This window comes from Homarus americanus, unplaced genomic scaffold (assembly GCF_018991925.1).
Source record: "Homarus americanus isolate GMGI-L3 unplaced genomic scaffold, GMGI_Hamer_2.0 scaffold22071, whole genome shotgun sequence".
Classification (NCBI taxonomy): domain Eukaryota; kingdom Metazoa; phylum Arthropoda; class Malacostraca; order Decapoda; family Nephropidae; genus Homarus; species Homarus americanus.
This window is the reverse complement of record NW_024735266.1, coordinates 55,032-79,802: the sequence shown is the minus strand read 5'-3', so window position 1 is coordinate 79,802 and position 24,771 is coordinate 55,032. Positions and strand designations below refer to the sequence as shown.

The window sequence follows — 24,771 nt, the reverse complement described above, 5'->3', positions numbered from 1 at the left end:
TAGTAGTAAGCTGGATTTCGGTTTACGTGTTGCTCCGCCCACAACACTCACCCACAACCACTCACCCTGCTCCACTCACCCCAGCACTCACCCACAACACTCACCCACAACACTCTTCAACACTCACCTACAACACTCATTACTTACTCACCCACAACACTCGCTTACAACACTCACCTACAACTCACCGACAACACTCGCCTACAACACTCACCCACAACCCTCACACACTCACCTACAACACTCGCCCACAGCCTCGCCTGCAACACTCACTTACAACACTCACCTACAACAAACAACAATCCTACGAATGCCCACACGACACTTCCCCACATAAGTCACCCCCCAATACCACACCCCTGATGCTTCCCACCTCTAACATATTCTCAGACTGCCCCACACCACACACACACGCCCATACAACCTCCCCCCACTTCACACCACCACACAACACCACACCCCACACACCACCAACCCCCCTGACACCACACCCCACACACACCACCCCACACACCGCCACACACCTGCCCCCACACACCCACATCCACACCACCACGTTCCCAACACCACCACACCCCACACCTTCACCCCACCCACCACCACACCCCAACACCTTCACCCCAGTTCCACCTCCACACCACCACATTCCCGCACACCACACCCCCACACCCCACCCCAACACACTTCACACCCCAGACACCACCACACTCCACACCACCACCCACCACACTTACACACCACCACACCCCACACACCACCTGACCCACACACACCACCCCACACCCCACACCCCCACACACCCACACACACCCACACCCCCACACCACCCCACACACTTTACACACCCACCTGCACCCTCACACCACCACCCCACACACCCCACCACCACACCCACACACCACCACACCCACACACCACCACACCCCACACACCCCACCACACACCCCACACACCTTCACACCCCACACATCACCCACCACACCCACACATCCACACCCCACACACTCTCCCACACCCCACGCACACCCCCACACACACCCACACCCACCACATTCCCACACACCACATCCCCTACATTCCCAACACACCACCACATTCACACCACATCCACCACACCCCCACACCACCACACCCCAGCACCCCACACACCACCACACCCCACACACCACTTCCCACACACCACCATTCCCAACCACACCACCACGCTCCCCTACACACCACCACACACCCCACACTCACACCACTTCACACCCCACACACCACACCCCCACACCACACACCACCAGCACGCCCCGCCACCCATCCCACACACCACGCCCTCCACGCAACCGCCATCCCCCCACGCACCACCATCACCCACCAACATCACCGTTCTGCCACACCCCACCACATCCCCACCTACGTCCACACGCCCCACACTCACCACCACACCACTGCCACCCCACCACCCCCACGCACCCCACACCCCACCACCACACCCCACACCACCCACCACCACACCCACTTCACACATTCCACCACGCCCCCACACCCCCACACCACACACCACCGTACCTGCATCTACCACCCCCACACCTCACCCCACACCCACACCCCCACACCACTACCACCACACACCACCACACGCCACCACACCCCCACACCACCACACCCCACCACACACCACACCACCACACACTTCCCACCCACACACACCACCACACCCCCACACACCTCCACCCACACTACACCACCACACCCCCACATCACCATTTCTTTTCACCCCACCCCCGACCACCTGACCACCGACCACCCTCCCACACCACCCACCCACACACCACCACCCCCACACCCACCCCACACACACCCCTACACACACATCACCCCCCTTCACCCCCGACACACATACCCACACCATCACCTCCAATACCCCCCACACCCTCACATCCACACCCCACCTCCCACACAGTACACCTCCACAAACCCCCACACAGGCACACCACACACACCCCCCACACCCACCCCCGCCATACACACCCACTCACTCGTGATGTTTCGTTCCCTCTTGTCGTCTCTTGTCCTCACAGCCCTAAAAGGAGTGAAGTTTTAATCCCGCCATTTCTGCCCGCCTGTTGGTTAGCCCCGCCCACTTTCAATGCTGGCCGCCAGTAGCTGGCCGCCTAGGCCCCGCCCAGGGTGCGCGTGGCGCCAGAGGCAGGGCTTGCCATCAGTGTTGAGTATTGCCTGACCGTCAACCGCAACACAGTCGTTGTAAAGTGCGTGTGTCTGTCGCACCTCGGCGAGAACCGTCAAAAACCGTAGTGGAGTCGGTGTTAACTACCCGCTGAAGTGAGAGTCGTGAAAACGAAGGTAGAGTGTTGTCTAGTAGGTGTGCTTACTAGGCAACGTGATCCAGGCTTCTTGTTGATGCCAGTACCAGTCATTCTGTAGTCCACCGCCACCAGGCGACAGGCGAACTTAATGAAACTTTCTCTCGAGGTGACTCTCTCTCTCTCTCTCTCTCTCTCTCTCTCTCTCTCTCCATCACCGCTTTCATCATTACCATTACCACTACCATCATCATTACCATCATCACTACCATCATCATTACCATCACCACTACCATCATCATTACATCACCACCACTACTACCATCATCACCACCACTACTACCATCATCACCACCACTACTGCCATCACCACCACCACTGCTGCCATACCGCCACTGCCCACCTGCATCACCGCCACACTGCCATCACCCACCACTGCTACTGCCGTCACCCACCACTACTGCCATCACCACCACCACCTGCTACTACCATCACCACCACTACTGCCATCATCACCACAACAACTACCATGCACACCACCATAACCACCACTACTACCATCACCATGCCCAGCTGCTATCATCACCATCACGCCATCACCAACTACTGCCATCACAGCTACTACCATCTACCAATGCCACAACTACTGCCATCACCACCACCACCGCAATGCTGCCATCACCACCACAACAACTACTGCATCACTGCCACCACTACTGCATCACCACCTCCACCACCAGTTCTGCAGTCACCACCACCACCACCAGCTACCATCACCCACCACAACCATCACCACCACCACTGCCATCACCACCACCACAACTACTAATGCCACCACCACGACTACTAACACCACCACCACAGCTACTACCACCACCACAGCTACTATCACCACCACAGCTACCACCACAACAACTACCACCATGACCAGTGCCATCACCTTCACCACCACCACCACAATCCTGTATCACCACCACCACAACTACTGCCATCACCCACCACGCTGCATCACCACCACCACAATACTACTATCACCACCACCACCGCAACTACTACCACCACCATGCATCACCACCATAACTACTACGCGCCCACAACTACTGCCACCACCACCACAACTACCACCACCACCACCACCACAACTACTGCAATCACCACTACCACAACTACTGCCACCACTTCCGCCACCACAGCTACTACCACTACCACCACAACTACCACAGCTAGTTGCCATCACCACTGCCACTGCCACTACCACCTGACTACCACCACCACCACGCATCTGCCACCGCACCACCACTCACCACCACTACTGCCACCACAGCTAATTGCAATCACCACTGCCACCGACTACTACTGCCACCACCACACCACCACCACAGCTGCTGCCATCACCACCACCACGCTACTACCAACACCACCACCACCCTATCACCATCATCACCACAACTAATTGCCATCATGCCATCACTACCATCACCACCACCACCACCACAACTACTACCATCACCACCACCATAACTACTACCAACACCACCACCACCACAGCTACTGCCACCAACACCACCACAACTGATTGCCATCGCCACACCACTGCATCACACCACCACTACCATCACCACCACCACCACCAGCTACCATCACCACCACCACCACAACTACCACCACCACAACTACTGCCATCACCACCACCACCACCACCACCACCCACCACCACCACACCGCCACACCACCACAACTACCACCACCACCACAGCTAGTGCCATCATACCACCACTACATCACCACCACCACCACCACTGCCACCACCACTACCACCACCACAACTAGTGCCATCATACCACCACTACCATCACCACACCACCTCACTACTGCATCACCACCACCATCTACCACCACCACCACAACTACCACCACCACCACCACCACCACAACTACCACCACACCACCACCACCACCACCACAACCACCACCCCACCACCACCACCACAAATTGCCATCGCCACACCACTACCATCATCACCACAACTAGTACCATCCACCACCACTACCATCACCACCACCACCACAGCTACTGCCAACACCACCACCACCACCACAACTACTATCAGCACCACCACCACCACCACACCCTACACCAGCACCACCACCACCCAACTACTACCACCACCACCACCACTTCTGCCACCACCACCACCACCACCACAACTACTGCCACCACCACCACCACCACCACCACCACCACCACCGCCTGCCTACCACCACCACCACCACCAGCTACTACCATCACCACAACTACCCACCCACCACAAATGCCACCACCACCACCACCTACCACCACCACCTACTACTACCACCACCACCACAACCACCACCACCACCACCACAGCCTAGCCACCACCACCACCACCACAACTACCACCACCACAGCTACCACCACCACCACCCTACCACCACCACCACCAGTGCCATCATACCACCACTGCATCACCACCACAATAGTTCCATCCCCCACCACCACCATCACCACCACCATGTGCCATCCTACCAGCACCACCACCACCACAACCACCACCACCACCACCACAACTACCAGCACCACCACCACCACCCCTGCCACCACCACCATCTCATCTTCTACCACCACCACCTCTCCACCACCTCACCACCACAACTACTACCATCACCCCCACCACAACTATACCATCACCACAATTTTTCGCATTATAGACATTTCAACTTTTTGGTGTTCAGGACCAAACTAGACTCTACCACTTATAAATACTACTGTAAATAAGTGTCGTTTAAGTGTCCCCTCAGTGTTAGTTCAATTTTAAGTGAAAAAAGTAATCCACCAAATAATTCGTAATATTTGTGTTATTTTATCTGATAAGTTGCGACAAACCAATCAAATTTGATGAATTTCTTCCCCACAAATATTTCTCATTGGTTAATCTATCGTCAGCTAAAGGACAGAGGAAGAAAGCTTAACGTCTATTGGTCGCCTGGTAAGACGTGACATCACAGACCGCAGCTAACCAATAGGAAGAACGGAACTAATCTACGGTAATGTTTACTATTGATCTTTAGTTCCATTCGTACTATAATGAAAAAAAAATTACTCATTGTTATAATTTTGCCCTTTTATAAAATCTCTCAATGGAAGGAATATTATTTATTATTTTTTTTTACTTATTATGGCCAAATTTTCTCTCTAACGAAAGCTTCTTAAGAAAGACATTGAAGTGTGTACAGTGAAATACGTGTGGTGGACGTCATGGCCTGCCTCTGCCTGCTGTGTGTCAGAAGTATTCGTAAAACAAAATTAGTAGAAAATGTATGTAGTATGTTATTTGATATTTTGTGTGTGTGTATATTATGTGTATAGTATGTAGGTAGTTGTATGTGTGTTGTAGTATATGTGTTCATGTGTGTGGTTGTATTATTTTAATAATTGTGGTTGTTTGTGTGAAGGAATTTAGTTTATATTGTTATGAGTATTGGTAGAATGTGTAAATATATAATTGTGGTGGTTACATTATTTAATTTTTGTGTGTGGTATGTATTGTTATGTGTGCTATCTGTTATTGTGTTGTATATATAACCTGTTGTTTTGTGATGTTGCATGTAGTATATGTATGTGTATTTGTATATATGTGTGTTATATTATTGTATTAGTTTATGATGGTTTATGTATGTTGCTGTTTATATATATAGTTGTAGTTGGTTGGTTGTTTTATATGTATATGTTTTGTGTGTGTAGGTATGTGTGTGTGTGTGTGTGAAATATATATGCTTACTATTGAGTATAAAGACGGTCGAGTGCAATATAGTGATAAATTATTGCCCCCCAAAAATTATGATATGCGTAGTATTGTATGAGATATTATTGCAAACTTAGTAAACAGGATAAACAATAAACAATTAGTCGTGAGTGTAGAAGTGTGAGAAGTGGCAATCATTTACCAGTCGCTCAAGAATATATTACCAAGTCCTGGAGCGGCGGACGGTAAACCTCTCCAGCGGACTAAACACCTATCTTTATTTATTCTCTCTATGCTTAGTTTATATATAATTGTTATATTTTTTTATGATTGTGGTATAAATTGAGAATTCTTATATATTTTCTTTAAGGTAAGGATGAATAAGGTGGGGGAATATATCCGTGGTTGGTAATAAAAGTTAGCGCTCGGTTGCTGGAAGACGCCTCCCTGCCTCCCTGCCTCCCGCTTATACATGTTCCGTCTCCTGCACGCGCCTCTGTCCAGTCGCTTCCATACAGTATATCCGTCTCAGCCTATTTCCGTTTTACTTATTTTCTCTCATTCTCACTTTTATTTATACATGTTATCTATTTTTCTATACATTTTTATACACTAGAGCATTTTAGCGTCGAATAATAACGATAGAATTAATGTTTCCTACAGTTAGTCATTTCCTTCCCTGTTTTTCTCATTCTCTCATAATTATCTGTTTTCTCTTGTTGCTATAAATTATAAACATTGATATAAATGGTAGTTTTTAACAATAACTTTGTAATGTATAGTATAGTGCCGATTTTACCATATAAGGATTGGCCGATTTTTACCATATAAGGATTGGCCGATTTTTACCCTAAGGTGGCATTTTTACCATATAAGATGGCCGATTTTACCTAAAGTCCATTTATATAAGGCCGATTTTTTACCATATAAGGATGGCCGATTTTTACCTATAAGGATGGCGATTTTTTTACCATATTAGGATGGCCATTTTTACCTAAGGTGGCCATTTTTACCATATAAGGAGACATTTTTTTACCTATAAGGAGACGATTTTTCATATAAGGTAGCCGATTTTTTACCCTATAAGTGAGCATTTTTACCATATTAGGATTGGCCGATTTTTTACCTATAAGGTTGACGATTTTTACCATATAAGGGGGACATTTTTTTCCCTGAAATTGGCCGATTTTTACCATATTAGGATATCTCTGTTAACGGTTTCTGGCACGTATGAAATTGACCTAAGTGTCTGTTAACGGTTGTCCTGGCTTTGTGCGTTAGTTGTCTGTTAACGGTTCTTTTAGCGTTAGAAATTAAGTTACTTGTCTGTTAACGGTTTTGTCTGTGTATTTAAATCTGATCTTGTCTGTTAATTGGTATTTTATTCAACAAAGTAATATTTTTCTATCATGCTTCACTAACACATCTTGTAGAATAAATAAATAATGTGGTATTATATCGCGAAAATATATTATTATACTTTCGCGATATCATTAAAGCCCACAAAATATTGAAAGGTCGTTTTTAATCGATAAATAATTTGGCTTGATTCCCTTGTTAATTAAGACAGACTAATGACGAGTTAATTTATACCTCACAAGAGATTATTATTATTAGGTAGAATAATTAAATGTTAAGATTATTGTAAATTAGTAAAGATATAATATATATGAATAAGCCACCGTCTGTCTGTGAAACAACAACAAACTCCCCAGGGTGGAAACACGGTATGAGGATAACACAGCTGTAATTTGAGACAGTTAGGTTTTACAGCTGTACTTAATTATGACCAAGAACAACAACAGACCTACACTGGGTACTGTTACAGCAACAGACCTACACTGGGTACTGTTACAACAACAGACGTACACTGGGTACTGTTACAACAACAGACGTACACTGGGTACTGTTACAGCAACAGACGTACACTGGAACTGTTACAACAACAGACGTACACTGGGTACTGTTACAGCAACAGACATACACTGGGTACTGTTACAGCAACAGACATACACTGGGTACTGTTACAGCAACAGACGTACACTGGTACTGTTACGAACAGACGTACACTGGGTACTGTTACAGCAACAGACGTCACTGGTACTGTTACAGCAACAGACACGCGGTACTGGAACAGACGTACACTGGTACTGTTACAACAACAGACACAGGTACTGTTACGCAACAGACATACACTGGGTACTGTTACAGCAACAGACGTACACTGGGTACTGTTGCAACAGACGTACACTGGGTACTGTTACAGCAACAAAAGTACACTGGGAACTGTTACAACAACAGAAGTACACTGGGTACTGTTACAACAACAGACGTACACTGGGTACTGTTACAGCAACAGACCTACACTGGGTACTGTTACAACAACAGACGTACACTGGGTACTGTTACAGCAACAGACGTACACTGGGTACTGTTACAGCAACAGAAGTACACTGAACTGTTACAGCAACAGACGTACACTGGGTACTGTTACAGCGACAGACGTACACTGGGTACTGTTACAGCAACAGACCTACACTGGGTACTGTTACAACAACAGACGTACACTGTTACTGTTACAGCAACAAACGTACACTGGGTACTGTTACAACAACAGACGTACACTGGTACTGTTACAGCAACAGACGTACACTGGGTACTGTTACAACAACGAAGTACTGGGTACTGTTACAGCAACAGACCTACATTGGGTACTGTTACAGCAACAAAGTACACTGGGAACTGTTACAGCAACAGACGTACACTGGGTACTGTTACAGCGACAGACGTACACTGGGCTGTTACAGCAACAGACCTACACTGGGTACTGTTACAGCAACAGACGTACACTGGGTACTGTTACAGTAACAGACGTACACTGGGAACTGTTACAGCAACAGACGTGCAGACTGTTACAACAACAGACGTACACTGGGTACTGTTACAACAACAGACGTACACTGGGTACTGTTACAGTAACAGACGTACACTGGGTACTGTTACAGCAACAGACGTACACGAACTGTTACAACAACAGGCAGCACTGGAACTGTTCAGCAACAAACGTACACTGGGTACTGTTACGGTAACAGGGACATTAGCAACAGACGTACTGGGTACTGTTACAGCAACAGACGTACACTGGGTACTGTTACAGCAACTGACTTACACTGGGTACTGTTGCAACAGACGTACACTGGGTACTGTTACAGCAACAGACGTACACTGGGTACTGTTACAGCAACAAACGTACACTGGGTACTGTTGCAACAGACCTACATTGGTCTGTTACAGCAACAAAAGTACACTGGGAACTGTTACAGCAACAGACGTACACTGGTACTGTTACAGCAACAGACGTACACTGGGTACTGTTACAGCAACAGCCTTACACTGGGTACTGTTACAGCAACAGACCTACACTGGGTACTGTTACAGCAACAGACGTACACTGGGTACTGTTACAGGAACAGACGTACACTGGGTACTGTTACAGCAACAGACCTACACTGGGTACTGTTACAGCAACAGACGTACACTGGGTACTGTTACAACAACAGACGTACACTGGGTACTGTTACAACAACAGACGTACACTGGTACTGTTACAGCAACAAACGTACAATGGGTACTGTTACAGCAACAGACGTACACTGGGTACTGTTACAACAACAGACATACACTGGTACTGTGCAACAGACGTACACTGGGTACTGTTACTACAACAGACCTACACTGGGTACTGTTACAGCAACAGACCTACACTGGGTACTGTTACAGCAACAGACTACACTGGGTACTATTAACAGCAACAGACGTACACTGGGTACTGTTACAGCAACAGACCTACACTGGGTACTGTTACAGCAACAGACCTACACTGGGTACTGTTACAGCAACAGACCCACACTGGGTACTGTTACAGTAACAGACCACTGGGTACTGTTACAGCAACAGACCTACACTGGGTACTGTTACAACAACAGACCTACACTGGGTACTGTTACAGCAACAGACGTACACTCGGTAATGTTACAACAAAATACGACTACTGGGTACTGCACAACAACAGACGTACACTGTACTGTTACAACAATAGACGTACACCGGGTACTGTTACAACAACAGACGTACACTGGGTACTGTTACAGCAACAGACGTACACTGGGTACTGTTACAGCAACAGACGTACACTGGGTACTGTTACAGCAACAGACGTACACTGGTACTGTTACAGCAACAGACGTACACTGGGTACTGTTACAGCAACAGACGTACACTGGGTACTGTTACAGCAACAGACGTACACTGGGTACTGTTACAGCAACAGACGTACACTGGGTACTGTTACAACAACAGACGTACACGGTACTGCTACAACAACAGACGTACACTGGGTACTGTTACAGCAACAGACGTACACTGGGTACTGTTACGCAACGACGTCTGGGTACTGTTACGAACAGACGTACACAGGTACTGTTACAGCAACAGACGTACACTGGGTACTGTTACAGCAACGAGGCACTGGGTACTGTTACAGCAACAGACACACTGGGTACTGTTACAGCAACAGACGTACACTGGGTACTGTTACAACAACAGACGTACACTGGGTACTGTTACAACAACAGACGTACACTGGGTACTGTTACAGCAACAGACGTACACTGGGTACTGTTACAGCAACAGACGTACACTGGGTACTGTAACAGCAACAGACGTACACTGGTACTGTTACAACAACAGACGTACACTGGGTACTGTTACAACAACAGACGAACACTGGTACTGTTACAACAACAGACGTACAGTGGGTACTGTTACAGCAACAGACGTACACAGGTACTGTTACAGCAACAGACGTACACTGGGTACTGTTACAGCAACAGACGTACACTGGGTACTGTTACAACAACAGACGTACACTGGGTACTGTTACAACAACAGACGTACACTGGGTACTGTTACAGCAACAGACGTACACTGGGTACTGTTACAGCAACAGACCACTGGGTACTGTTACAGCAACAGACGTACACTGGGTACTGTTACAGCAACAGACGTACACGTACTGTTACGGCAACAACGTACTGGGTACTGTTGCAAACAGACGTACACTGGTACTGTTACAACAACAGACTTACACTGGGTACTGTTACAACAACAGACGTACTGGGTACTGTTAAAACAACAGACGTACACTGGGTACTGTTATACCAACAGACGTACACAGTGAGTACTGTTACAACAACAGACGTACACTGGGTACTGTTACAACAACAGACGTACACTGTACTGTTACAACAACAGACGTACATGGGTACTGTTAATGCAACAGACGTACACTGGGTACTGTTACAACAACAGACGTACACCCGGGTACTGTTACAACAACAGACGTACACTGGGTACTGTTACAACAACAGACGTACACTGGGTACTGTTACAACAACAGACGTACACTGGGTACTGTTACAACAACAGACGCACACTGGGACTGTTACAACAACAGACATACACTGGGTACTGTTACAACAATAGACGTACACTGGGTACTGTTACAACAACAGACGCACACTGGGTACTGTTTAAACAACAGACGTACACTGGGTACTGTTACAACAACAGACGTACACTGGGTACTGTTACAACAACAGACGTACACTGGGTACTGTTACAACAACAGACGTACACATTGGGTACTATTACAACAAAAGACGTACACTGGGTACTTGTTACAAACAGACGTACACACTGGACTGTTACAGCAACAGACGTACACTGGGTACTGTTACAGCAACAGACGTACACTGGGTACTGTTACAGCAACAGACGCACTGGGTACTGTTACAGCAACAGACGTACACTGGGTACTGTTACAGCAACAGACGGCTGGGTACTGTTACAACAACAGACGTACACTGGGTACTGTTACAGCAACAGACGTACACACTGCACTGTTACAGCAACAGACGTACACTGGGTACTGTTACAACAACAGACGTTCACTGGGTACTGTTACAACAACAGACGTACACTGGGTACTGTTACAACAACAGACGTACACTGGGTACTGTTACAGCAACAGACGTACACTGGGTACTGTTACAACAACAGACGTACACACTGGGTACTGTTACAACAACAGACGTACACTGGGTACTGTTACAACAACAGACGTACACTGGGTACTGTTACAACAACAGACGTACACTGGGTACTGTTTCAACAACAGACGTACACTGGGTACTGTTACAACAACAGACCGTTGACTGGGTACTGTTACAGCAACAGACGTACTCTGGTACTGTTACAGCAACAGCCTAACACACTGGGTACTGTTACAATAACAGACGCACTGGGTACTGTTAACAACAGACGTTCACTGGGTACTGTTACAACAACAGACGTACACTGGGTACTGTTACAACAACAGACCTACTACTGGGTACTGCTGTTAGCAACAGACGTACTCTAGGTACTGTTACAGCAACAGCCTAACACACTGGGTACTGTTACAGCAACAGACGTACACTGGGTACTGTTACAACAATAGACGTACACTGGGTATTGTTACAGCAACAGCCTAACACATTGGTGTACTGTTACAGCAACAGACATACACTGGGTACTGTTGCAACAGTCATACACTGGGTACTTTACAGCAACAGACGTACACTGGGATTGTTACAGGAAAACGTACACTGGGTACTGTTACAGCAACAGACCTACACACTGGGTACTGTTACAACAACAGACGTACACTGGGTACAGTTACAACAACAGACGTACACTGGTATTGTTAGAGCAACAGACCTACACATTGGGTACTGTTACAACAACAGACCTACACACTGGGTACTGTTACAACATACCTACACACTGGGTACTGTTACAACAACAGACGTACACTGGGTACAGTTACAACAACAGACGTACACTGGGTACTGTTACAGCAACAGACTCCACATTGGGTACTGTTACAGCAACAGACCTACACACTGGGCACTGTTACAGCAACAGACCTACACACTCGGTACTGTTACAACAACAGACGTACACTGGGTACAGTTACAACAACAGACGTACACTGGGTACTGTTACAAATACAGCACTTATTGGGTACCGTTACAACAACAACCTTACACACTGGGTACTGTTATAGCAAGACTTACACTGGGTACTGTTACAACAACAGACGTACACTGGGTACTGTTACAGCAACAGCCCACACACTGGGTACTGTTACAACAACAGACGCACACTGGGTACTGTTACAACAACTGACGTACATCTGTAGTGTTAAGTTAAACAGACGTACTCCTGGGTAGTGTTACAGCAACAGACGTACACTACTGTTACAACAGACGTACACTGGGTACTGTTACAACAACAGACGTACACTCGGGTACTGTTACTACAACAGACGTACACTGCACTGTTGCTAACAAACAGACGTACTCCGGTGTTACAGCAACAGACGTACCCTGGTAGTGTTACAGCAAACAACCTTACACACTGGGTACTATAGCAACAGACTTACACACTGGAGTGTTACAACAACAGACGTACACTGGGTAGTGTTACAGCAGACTTACACTGGGTACTGTTGCAACAGACTTACACTGGGTAATGTTACAGCAACGACCTTACACTGGGTAATGTTACAGCAATAGACGTACACTGGGTACTGTTAGCAACAGCCTTACACACTGGGTACTGTTACAACAATAGACGTACACTGGGTACTGTTATAGCAACAGACTTACACTGGGTACTGTTACAACAATAGACGTACACTGGGTACTGTTACAACAATAGACGTACACTGGGTACTGTTACAGCAACAGCCTTACACACTGGGTACTGTTAGCAACAGACTTACACACTGGTAGTGTTACAACAACAGACGTACACTGGTGGTGTTACAGCACAGACGTACACTGGGTACTGTTACAGCAACAGACTTACACTGGGTACTGTTACAACAATAGACGTACACTGGGTACTGTTACAACAATAGACGTTACCCTGGGTAGTGTTACAGCAACAACCTTACACTGGGTACTGTTATAGCAACAAACTTACACACTGGGTACTGTTATAACAACAGACGTACACTGGGTACTGTTACAACAATACGACGTACACTGGGTAGTGTTACAGCAACAGACGTACCCTGGGTACTGTTACAGCAGACTTACACTGGGTACTGTTATAGCAACAGACGTACACTGGGTACTGTTAACAACAGACGTACACTGGGTAGTGTTACAGCAACAACCTTACACACTGGAATTTTAGCAACAGACTTACACTGGGTACTGTTACAACAATAGACGTATACTGGGTACTGTTACAGCAACAGACTTACACACTGGGTACTGTTATAACAACAGACTTACACTGGGTACTGTTACAACAACAGACGTACACTGGGTAGTGTTACAGCAACAAACTTACACTGGGTACTGTTATTAGCAACAGACACCACTGGGTAGTCGTACAGCAACAGACGTACACTGGGTACTGTTACAACAACAGACGCACACTGGGTAGTGTTACAGCAACAGACTTACACACTGGGTACTGTTATAGCAACAGACTTACACTGGGTACTGTTACAGCAACAGCCTTACACACTGGGTACTGTTACAGCAACAGACTTACACCTGGGTTCTGTTACAACAATAGACGTACACTGGGTACTGTTACAACAACAACCTTACACACTGGGTACTGTTACAACAACAGACGTACACTGGGTACTGTTACAACAACAGACGTACACTGGGTAGTGTTACAGCAACAGACTTACACACTGGGTACTGTTATAGCAACAGACTTACACTGGGTAATGTTACAACAATAGACGTACACTGGGTACTGTTATAGCAACAGACTTACACTGGGTACTGTTATAGCAACAGACTTACACTGGGTACTGTTACAACAACAGACGTACACTGGGTAGTGTTACAGCAACAGACTTACACTGGGTTCTGTTACAACAATAGACGTACACTGGGTACTGTTATAGCAACAGACTTACACTGGGTACTGTTACAACAATAGACGTACACTGGGTACTGTTACAGCAACAACCTTACACACTGGGTACTGTATAGGAACAGACTTAAACTGGGTTCTGTTACAACAATAGACGTACACTGGGTAGTGTTACAACAATAGACTGCACACTGGGTTCTGTTACAACAATAGACGTATACTAGGTACTGTTACAGCAACAGCCTTACACACTGGGTACTGTTACAGCAACAGCCCTACACACTAGGTACTGTTACAGCAACAGCCTTACACACTGGGTACTGTTACAGCAACAGCCCTACACACTGGGTACTGTTATAGGAACAGACTTAAACTGGGTTCTGTTACAACAATAGACGTACACTGTAGTTACAACAATAGACGTACACTGGAGTGTTACAGCAACAACCTTACACACTGGGTTCTGTTACAACAATAGACGTACACTGGGTACTGTTACAACAATAGACGTACACTGGGTACTGTTACAACAATAGACGCACACTGGTAGTGCATAAACAAGCCTTACACACTGGGTAGTGTTACAGCAACAGACGTACACTGGGTACTGTTACAACAATAGACGTACACTGGGTACTGTTACAACAATAGACGTACACTGGGTACTGTTACAATAGACGTACACTGGGTAGTGTTACAGCAACAGACGTACACTGGGTACTGTTACAGCAACAGCCTTACACACTGCAGTACAAATAACCTTACACACTGGGTACTGTTACAACAATAGACGTACACTGGGTAGTGTTACAACAGACGTACACTGGGTACTGTTACAGCAACAGCCTTACACACTGCAGTATACAGCAACAACCTTACACTGGGTACTGTTACAACAATAGACGTACACGTGTGTTACAGCAACAGACGTACACTGGGTACTGTTACAGCAACAGCCTTACACACTGGAGTGTTACAGCAATAACCTTACACACTGGGTACTGTTACAACAATAGACGTACACTGGGTAGTGTTACAGCAACAGACGTACACTGGGTACTGTTACAGCAACAGCCTTACACACTGGGTAGTGTTACAGCAACAACCTTACACACTGGGTACTGTTACAACAATAGACGTACTGGGTAGTGTTACAGCAACAGACGTACACTAGGTACTGTTACAGCAACAGACTTACACACTGGGTACTGTTATAGCAACAGACTTACACTGGGTTCTGTTACAACAATAGACGTACACTGGGTACTGTTACAATAGACGTACACTGGGTACTGTTACAACAATAGACGTACACTGGGTAGTGTTACAGCAACAGCCTACACACTGGGAATGTTATAAACAGACTTACACTGGGTCTGTTACAACAATAGACGTACACTGGACTGTTACAACAATAGACGTACACTAGGTAGTGTTACAGCACCACCCACACACTGGGTACTGTTATAGCACAGACTTACACTGGGCCTCATATAACAATAGACGTACACTGGGTACTGTTAAACAACAGACGACACTGTAGTGTTACAAGCAACAGTTTACACACTGGGTACTGTTACAACAACAGACGTACCCTGGGTAGTGTTACAGCAACAGACGTACCCTGGGTAGTGTTACAGCAACAACCTTACACACTGGGTACTGTTATAGCAACAGACTTACACACTGGGTAGTGTTACAACAACAGACGTACACTGGGTAGTGTTACAGCAACAGACGTACCCTGGGTAGTGTTACAGCAACAACCTTACACACTGGACTGTTATAGCAACAGACTTCACACTGGGTTCTGTTACAACAGACGTACACTGGGTAGTGTTACAGCAACAGCCTTACACACTGGAGTGTTATAGCAACAGACTTACACACTGGGTTCGTTACAACAATAGACGTACACTGGGTACTGTTATAGCAAAAGCCAACACTGGGTACTGTTATAGCAACAGACGTACACTGGGTAGTGTTACAAACAGCCTTAAACTGGGTGCAGTGTTATAGCAACAGACTTACACACTGGTACTGTTATAGCAAAAGACGTACCTGGGTACTGTTATAGCAACAGACTTACACACTGGGTTCTGTTACAACAATAGACGCACACTGGGTACTGTTATAGCAACAGACTTACACACTGGAGTGTTACAACAATAGACGTACACTGGGTACTGTTATAGCAACAGACGTACACTGCAATGTTACAGCAACAGACGTACATTGGGTACTTACAACAACAGACCTATATTGGTAATGTTGCTCGTGACCAACAAACAGGTACTGTAACACAAGACAAATTATTAATAGACCTACAAATTGAGCGGGACGTTTTTTTAGGGCGGCAGTGTGCGCCAACAGAGAAAGTAAACAAATGACGAGAAATGGCGCGGGAAAAATCTTTTATGTCCACGGGTCTGTCATGGGAACACAAAAACCTCGGCTATTTTGTTTGTCATACTCGACAAGAGCACTCACTCAAAATTGAAAATTCATTGTTACCTTGACTTTTGTTAACCCGTGAATTTGTATTTCATTTAGAGTTTGGGTTGTCGAGGTTAAGGTATGAACGATGTGCGTGGTGTAGCCGGCCAATGATTAGCGCTCTGGCTCTCCCTGTCGACCAATCAGGATCAATCTTTATTCTAGATTTTGTGAAGATATAAAATATTGTTTTCTATATAAATAAATACTTTGATTTTGTTTATTTATAATTTATTAAGAATTTATTAAGAATAGTATAGAAATTTCGCCAAATATTTAATTCAACTACAAAAATAAAACAAATGCATCTCTTTCTCAACCAATCACATGGTTTGTTGTGGTGTACGGCAACAATCACATGTTTTGTTCTCAGCCAATCACATATTTTGTTATGATATACAGCAGCCAATCATATGATTTGTTATGGTTTCGAGCTTCCAATCGCATGGTTTTTTTTGTAGTATCGAGCAACCAATCACATGGTTTGTATCGAGCAACCAATCACATGGTTTGTTGTATCGAGCAACCAATCACATGGTTTGTTGTGGTATCGAACAACCAATCAGATCTTATTATTCCACATTTATACAACCAATGACAATACACTTTTTAAAAATAATTGCACACATAATCACCGGTTAAAGAGTTAAAAGGGCCATAAAGACCACTATCAGATTATAGATTTATCGGATTATACACCTGAATTATTGACGGATTTAAATGTTATATGAATTTGAAATTTAGTGGTGATTTATAAGGGTGATTTAGCGATTATAGGGGGATTTAACGGCTCCACGGTGGTGATTTAAAAGGGGAAACGGCTCCATAGTGGTGATTTATAAGGGTGATTTAACAGCTCTACAGTGGTGATTTATAGGGGTGATTTAACAGCTCTACGGTGGTGATTTATAGGTGATTTAACAGCTCAACAGTATGATTTATAAAGGTGATTTAACAGCCCACAGTGGTGATTTATAAGGGTGATTTAACAGCTCTACAGTGGTGATTTGTAGGGGTGATTTAACAGCTCTACAGTGGTGATTTATAAGGGTGATTTAACAGCTCAATAGTGGTGATTTATAAAGATAATTTAACAGCTGTACAGCATTTTAAGGGTGATTTAACAGATTCACAGTGGTGATTTATAAGCGTGAATTAACAACTCCACGGTGGTGATTTATAAGGGTGATTTAACAGCTCAATAGTGGTGATCTATAAAGATAATTTAACAGCTGCAACAGTGGTGATTTATAAGGGTGATTTAACAGATCTACAGTGGTGATTTATAAGGGTGATTTAACAGATCTACAGTGGTGATTTATAAGGGTGATTTAACGGCTCCAAAGTGGTGATTTATAAGGGTGATTTAACAGTTTCAGTGGTGATTTATAAGGGTGATTTAACAGCTCTACAGTGGTGATTTATTAGGGGATAATCGTCCGTACATCAGCTGGCGAAAGAATCTGGTGTTGTTGTTTAACCCGTGATGTGCTGTAGGTGTTGAGGATGTGCTGTAAGTTTGTTGGAGTGATGTGCTGTAGGTGTGTTGAGTGATGGTGATGTGCTGTAGGTGTGTTGAGTGATGTGCTGTAGGTGTGTTGAGTGATGTGCTGTAGGTGTGTTGAGTGATGTGCTGTAGGTGTGTTGAGTGATGTGCTGGGTGTGTTGGTGATGCTGTAGGTGTGTGGAGTATGTAATGTGCTGTAGGTGTGTTGAGTGGTGACGTTGTGGTGTGTTGGAGTGATGTGCTGTAGGTGTGTTGGTGATGTGCTGTAGGTGTGTTGAGATGCTGCAGGTGTGTTGGAGTGATGTGCTAGGTGTGCAGTGATGTGCTGCAGGTGTGTCCAGTGATGTGATGCTGCAGGTGTCCAGTGATGGTATGCCAGGTGTGTTGGTGATGATGTGCTGTAGGTGTGTCCAGTGATGTGCTGCAGGTGTTCAGTGGTGGTGATGTGCTGTGGTGTGTCCAGTGATGGTAATGTGCTGTGGTGTGTCCAGTGATGTGCTGCAGGTGTGTTCAGTGATGGTGATGTGCTAGGTGTGGAGTGATGGTAATGTGCTGTAGGTGTGTCCATGTGCTGCAGGTGTGTCAGTGATGGTGATGTGCTGTAGGTGTGTCCAGTGATGTGCTGCAGGTGTCAGGATTGGTGAGTGCTGTGGTGTGTGTTCAGTGATGGTGATGTGCTGCACGTGTGTCCAGTGATGGTGATGTGCTGCAGGTGTCCAGTGATGGTGATGTGCTGTAGGTGTGTTCAGTGATGGTGATGTGCAGGTGTGTTCAGTGATGGTGATGTTGTAGGTGTGTTCAGTGATGTGCTGCACGTGTGTCCAGTGGTGGTTGTGTGCTGTAGGTGTGTTCAGTGATGGGATGTGCTGTAGGTGTGTTCAGTGATGTGCTGCACGTGTGTCCAGTGGTGGTGATGTGCTGTAGGTGTGTTCAGTGATGGTGATGTGCTGTGTGTGTTCAGTGATGGTGATGTGCTGTGGTGTGTTCAGTGATGCTGCACGTGTGTCAGTGGTGGTGATGTGCTGTAGGTGTGTTCAGTGACGAGTGATGTGCTGTTGGGTGTCCAGTGATGGTGACGTGCTGCAGGTGTGTCCAGTGATGTGCAGGTGTGTTGAGTGATGTTGATGTGCTGTAGGTGTGTTCAGTGATGTGCGTAGGTGTGTGTAGTGATGTGCTGCAGGTGTGTTCAGTGTTGTGTTGCAGGTATGTTCAGTGTTGTGCTGCAGGTGTGTTCAGTGTTGTGCTGCAGGTGTGTGTTCAGTGTGTTGTGCTGCAGGTATGTTCAGTGTTGTGCTGCAGGTATGTTCAGTGTTGTGCTGCAGGTGTGTTCAGTGTTGTGCTGCAGGTGTGTTCAGTGTTGTGCTGCAGGTGTGTTCAGTGTTGTGCTGCAGGTGTGTTCAGTGTTGTGCTGCAGGTTCAGTGTGTTAGTGTTCAGTGTTGTGCTGCAGGTGTGTTCAGTGTTGTGCAGCAGGTTTGTTCAGTGTTGTGCTGCAGGTTGTTCAGTGTTTGGTGCAGCAGGTTTGTTCAGTGTTGTGCTGCAGGTTTGTTCAGTGTTGTGCTGCAGGTGTGTTCAGTGTTGTTGCAGGTGTTCAGTGTTGTGCTGCAGGTGTGTCAGTGTTGTGCAGCAGGTTTGTTCAGTGTTGTGCTGCAGGTGTGTTTAGTGTTGTGCAGCAGGTTTGTTTCAGTGTTGTGCTGCAGGTGTGTTCAGTGTTGTGCTGCAGGTGTGTTCAGTGTTGTGCTGCAGGTGTGTTCAGTGTTGTGCAGCAGGTGTGTTCAGTGTGTGCTGCGGTGTTCAGTGTTGTGCAGCAGGTTTGTTCAGTGTGTGCAGCAGGTTTGTTCAGTGTTGTGCAGCAGGTGTGTTCAGTGTTGTGCAGCAGGTGTGCAGTGTTGTGCAGCAGGTGTGCAGTGTTGCAGCAGGTGTGTTCAGTGTTGTGCAGCAGGTGTGTTCAGTGTTGTGCTGCAGGTGTGTTCAGTGTTGTGCTGCAGGTGTTCAGTGTTGTGCTGCAGGTGTGTTCAGTGTTGTGCTGCAGGTGTGTTCAGTGTTGTGCAGCAGGTGTGTTCAGTGTTGTGCAGCAGGTGTTCAGTGTTGCAGCAGGGGTGTTGTGTTGTGCAGCAGGTGTGTTCAGTGTTGTGCAGCAGGTGTGTTCAGTGTTGTGCAAGGTGTGTTCAGTGTGTTGCAGCAGGTGTTCAGTGTTGTGCTGCAGGTGTCATGTACTGGCAGGTGTGTTCAGTTGTGCTGCAGGTGTGTTCAGTGTTGTGCTGCAGGTGTGTTCAGTGGTTGTGCACGGGAGCAGGTGTGTTCATTGTTGTGCAGCAGGTGTGTTCAGTGTTGCAGCAGGTGTGGTTGTGCAGGAGGTGTGTTCAGTGTTGTGCAGCAGGTGTTCAGTGTTGTGCAGCAGGTGTGTTCAGTGTTGTGCAGCAGGTGTGTTCAGTGTTGCGCTAGGTGTGTTCAGTGTTGTGCAGCAGGTGTGTTCAGTTGTGCTGCAGGTGTGTTCAGTGTTGCAGCAGGTGTGTTCAGTGTTGTGCAGCGGTGTGTTCAGTGTTGTGCAGCCGGTGTGTTCAGTGTTGTGCTGCAGGTGTTCAGTGTTGTGCTGTGTTCACTTGAAGAAATATTCTAGAAATTTTGAAGAAAAATAATACCTTCAATACATTTTTTCATAATAATAATAATAATAATAATAATAATATACAGTGTGGTGGTAGAGCGGCTCGTGTATTAGCCGAGACTACAGTAGCTGGGCTCGTCAGCTCGGTCCGATTGGTTCCCGGCGAGGCAGCCTTCATGACGCCCTGTCGGGAATTTCCGGCTAATTGGTCACTTCATTTTTATTTGCATTAAAATTCAGTAATTTTCCGTAATTGTAATTGAAAATCTCGAAGAATGTGTTGTTTAATTTATTCATATTGTCGTTGTATTTGTTGTATTGTAGTGAAATACATGTGAGATAGTGGTGGGGTCATGACAACATGGTACTGTTGGCCACCGGCGGGCGGGGCGGGCGGGCGGGCGGGGTCTGGCCAGGCCGTGGGAGCTGATGTCTGTGGAGTCTGTCCGTTAATAAATTGTTTTTCTTAATGGTTAACAAAACAGTTTTATTGATGTTCACTTCTGTTCACTTTTAACTTGAACACTCAAAGAGGGAAGACATAATTCATTGATAGGAGTCACAACCAGCCAGTTTGGTAACTGAATTTGTATTTGTATTTACCAAATGAATAAAATATGTAAGTGTGTATTTGTATTTGATGAATATAAAATTATCATATTTGTATTTTGTAGTTGGCCAAGTGTATTGACCCCGGCCCTGCTAGATGGGCGCTGGTCTAACTTGTTACTTTTTTCTATTATATTATTTTGTTACGTATTCTATTATTATTATTATTATTATTATTATTATTATTATTATTATTATTTAGCAATCATTGCCTCAAATTGTTTTAGCCTCATGTGTTCACTTTATAAATCATTAAGTTATTCTTGTTGTCTTTATGTAGGATCAACAACATTTGGAATATATTGTAATTGTATATTTAAATAAAACAAATATAATTGCGTTTATGATAATAGAATATTGTCTTTGCTTTTGTAAGTGTTGAAGAGTTTTGGAACTGATTATTGTTCGTTTGATGATCAGTATTATTAAATTGTATTAACATATTGATCTTGAGATGATATTGTATCTTAAAATATTTTATTGAGAAGAAGAAAGTAACATTAAATATAAATACAGTTTTTTTAAGATAAATTAGATATACTCTATTGACGCCGACTCCGTAAAGTCTTTTGAACATTTAACACCAAAAATTATTATACGGGATTATTTCAAAGTTAAATGTACACACATATGTATCAGTAATAATATATTTGTAATAAAAACTTTTGGCAATGGAAAATACACAATAATAATAACTTGAAGTGCGTGACGAAATTTCTAAACCACAAGTTGGTCAATGGAGGAGAGGGTATCGCTGCTGCTCTCCGCGATTCCTTATTTTCCACCTTTGTACACTTATGATGAGTGTAACGACCATATTACCAGGTATAATCCTAAAACATATATATATCCTTCATATTTACGAAATTTCAGATATTATTAACCTTGCTATAATAAGTTAGACATGTTACAAAGACTCTATTGATAATTGCTGATGGTGACTGTAATAATAATAATAATAATACGCAGGAGTACCTCACTATATTATGCCTACATAGAGTAATTACACAGCATAATTATATCAATTAGACAATAATATGCAGTAATTAGCATGGAGTAAATTACGTATTAACGAAGGGTAACTAGTGAGGGTAATTGATACTTGGAATAGGATGATGGAAATAGTGAAGTACTGTATGTATGTATGTATGTATGTATGTATGTATGTATTGATATTCTCTGTCTCTTTCTTCCTGTCTCTCTCCACACACCGTCTATCCGTCTTTCATTCTTTATATATAACTACAGAAAATCACCTTTAAAATAATATCAGGAAAAATTACAATTATGAGGGAAATAATTGATATTTTATTTTATTTTGTCATTTAATATAATTTTATTAATAGGAAAAACATCAGGAAAAGTAACACTATTGGGAAAAAATTTAAGTTTTTATTCATAGATAAAATTTTGTATATAAATTTTTAATAATTTGACGGCCGAAAAAATAATAAGAAATAATAGGAAATTGTTGTTCTTAAATAAAATAGAAAAATAAATAAAATCTACTATTATTAAAATTATGACAGAAAATAGCTTGTGTTTTTGTTCTGATTTAAGTATTTGTGACAATAACGCGTTTTTTTTGTGTAATAGTATTTTTTTGGCATTAATCTTTTACTTTAACCTGTAAGGGGATAATGTTTGTATACTGTAGCTTTAACCGCTCCATATGGCGTAGGATAATGTTCCGGTAACTTTCCGCCGATATCTTAGCTTTAACCAATTTGTAGATCTTTTCCGATAATAATTTACCGATATTTTAGCTTTAACCACTTTGTAGATCTGTTCCGATAACTTACCGATATCTTAGCTTTAACCACTTTGTAGATCTATTCCGATAATAATCTACCGATATTTTAGCTTTACCACTTTGTAGATCTTTTCCGATAATAATCTACCGATATTTTAGCTTTAACCACTTTGTAGATCTATTCCGATAATAACCTACCGATATCTTAGCTTTAACCACTTTGCATATCAATGTTCCGATAGAGGATGAAGTGCCGATATCGTAAATTTTATTACTATTACAACTACTGCTTACTATCACGATTGTTCCATTACTATTTCTATTGTAAGTACCACCACTACTACCACGACTACAACTACTACAACTAAACTACTAACTATACTATTACAACTACCATTCTACTATATCACGACTACTACACTATCACTACCATACTGTTACTATCATCACAACTACCACTGTTACTATTACTACTATTACTATTACAACTGCTACTATACCACGACTACAACTACTACTATTGTAATTACTATTATTACTACTACTATTACCCAACTATTAATAAACTATTATCGACTTTCAGGACGTGTTAAAAAAAATAAGTGATATTAATTACCCTAAATTAACATAGCATTAACATATGGATAAAGAAAGACATAGAATAAGGAAATAAGAAAACCGTGAATAAGAAAAAGAAAAAACTGGAATAAGGAAA

The 24,771-nt window shown here is 44.5% G+C and overlaps 1 long non-coding RNA gene across 1 annotated transcript; it reads left to right on the top strand.

The window, feature by feature from the left end:
- The first annotated feature begins 5,212 nt into the window (after positions 1-5,212).
- On the top strand, positions 5,213-24,747 carry LOC121870830. Its single transcript, XR_006089790.1, has 2 exons — positions 5,213-5,375; positions 24,640-24,747. It is a non-coding gene; the product is annotated as an uncharacterized LOC121870830 (long non-coding RNA).
- Positions 24,748-24,771: the final 24 nt, after the last annotated feature.